At 42.4% G+C, this 1,987-nt stretch overlaps 1 non-coding gene across 1 annotated transcript; it reads left to right on the top strand.

Moving 5' to 3' along the window:
* Positions 1-640: 640 nt before the first annotated feature.
* LOC140274212 (U5 spliceosomal RNA) lies at positions 641-754 on the top strand. Its single transcript, XR_011908186.1, has one exon. It is a non-coding gene; the product is annotated as a U5 spliceosomal RNA (small nuclear RNA).
* The last annotated feature ends 1,233 nt before the right edge of the window (positions 755-1,987 follow it).

The following is a 1,987-nucleotide window of genomic DNA, read 5'->3' as shown; positions in this document are numbered from 1 at the left end:
TGATCCTATTTCGGTGAATTTGACATCTGCCTTACATATAACAGATTAGCGGTTTAGCAGTTTTAATTTAGTTTGAGTGAAGGAATTCATTTTATAGCAAAATCCGAAATCGTGAAGAACTCATGAAAGTAAGCTTATTCTCGGATTCCTGAAACTTTAGATTTGCTCTTTCTTTTACTGCAAAGTACACGTTGTTTTTTTTGTTTAAATCTTTCTAGACATGGTAAATATTAAGGACAAAGCAGTTTTCACATAGTTTGAGTGAAGGAATTCATTTTATAGATAAAATCCCAAGAGTCTGATGGGAAAAGAGAGTGAATGCGAAGTAGACTTTAACACGGCTATGGGAGCGAGCCGAGTGTGGGCTAACCAGGAGAATTGCTTGAAAGAAATGCGACCCCGAATGAGCGGTCAGAACAAAGCCTCAATACGGGATTCTCGTGGTGTTTTTGTTGCTGCCTTGTCTTTTGCACAGAGTAAAAGACATGGCAGCCATCGAATAGGGCCCGATTGTTCCTACTTGGTCAGCCGAGGAGCAAGGGGGGGGGGGGGGCAAGTGTCTCAACCAAGCAAAGCTCACCATGGGGAAGGTGGCTATGCCAACAAGCCTGATGCCCTGCTCCCGCAGTGACGGATAATCGTACTCTGGTTTCTCTTCATAACGTACAAGTCTTTCGCCTTTTACTAAAGATTTCTGTGGAGAGCAGCACTAATGAGTTGTTTCTATTTTTGGCAGGCTTTACCTTTGCGGGTGAAGCCCTTTCTGTCTGTGCAAAAGAAATCTTGTTACTGTGCAGAGTGACTTCTCTGAGTAGAGTCGCCTTACTTGTTGCGACTGTGCCGATGTTCGAAGCTGGAGTGCAAAGTTGTTGCTTGAATGGTGCTTGCTGGAGCGTGCGGGAGTGCAAAGTTATACCATTTAAAAGGGCTGAAGAGTGCTCAGTGCAGCGGGTGGGCGACACTCTGGCCACCTTGAAAACCGAGGTTACATCCACTACCAGGGGCAGCCCAAGTTCTGCCGCAAGTGTGGTGAGCATGGGCACCTGGTTGAGGCTTGTACCAAGGTGTTATGTGGGAAGAGCAGAGAAATTGGGCAAACTTTTGGAGAGTGTCCAAATGGCAGGAAATGTAATCTCTGTGGAGAATTAAATCACCTCTTCAGAGATTGCCCTAAATCTTTTGCCAACAAATTAAAGACGGTAAAGCCACAGTCAAGCCAACAAAGAGAAGGACCAAAGGTGGCAGTTGGTGAACAAAGTGAAGAGGTTGACCCAATAAATTCAAACTTCCCGCCAAAAGCTTGGATTGGAAGTGAGGAGCAAAAAGGGGAGGGGCCTGTAGAGGCCTCACCACTCAGTGTTGAAGTCTGTGAGAATTCACAGGCAGAGGGTGGAGCTACGCTAAATGAGGAGGAAGAGCAGACAGGTGAGTCTAGTGAAGATACTCACCTCCCCGAAGGTCAACAGAAGGTCAATTTGTTGATAGGCATTCATTTATTTCTTCACTTCTGATGAAGTTTCAACAATAAACAACAAACTTTGTATTATTAGAAAGAACCAGAATCATTCTTCAGGAATCCGAAAATAAGCTCTATTTTATGAGTTATGCACGAATTCGGATTCTCCTATAAAACGAATTCATTAACTCAAACCAAGTTAAGACTGCTTTGTCCTTCATATTTATTCATGTCTAATCAAGTTTCAACGATAAACAACGTTGTACTTTGTAGAATGAGAAAGAACTTCTTCAGCAATAAGCATCTCTCGACATATGACGAAGTACAGATTTTGCTATAAAATTAATTCCTTCTATCAGCCTGACTTAAAACTGTTTGTCCTCCTTATTTATCCACTTCAAATCAAGTTTCAACAAATAAAAAAAAGTTGTAGTTTGAGAAAGTACAACTTAATCTTCAGCAATCAGTATAAAAAGAGGTGCAAATGCCAACCATACATACCTACAAGGTGGAGCGGAAGTATTCAGCTGC

This window comes from Leuresthes tenuis, unplaced genomic scaffold (genome assembly GCF_036924035.1).
Source record: "Leuresthes tenuis unplaced genomic scaffold, fLeuTen1.0.hap1 SCAF_17, whole genome shotgun sequence".
In the NCBI taxonomy this organism is placed as follows: domain Eukaryota; kingdom Metazoa; phylum Chordata; class Actinopteri; order Atheriniformes; family Atherinopsidae; genus Leuresthes; species Leuresthes tenuis.
The sequence above is the reverse complement of the archived record's forward strand: the minus strand, read 5'-3'. Positions and strand labels throughout refer to the sequence as shown.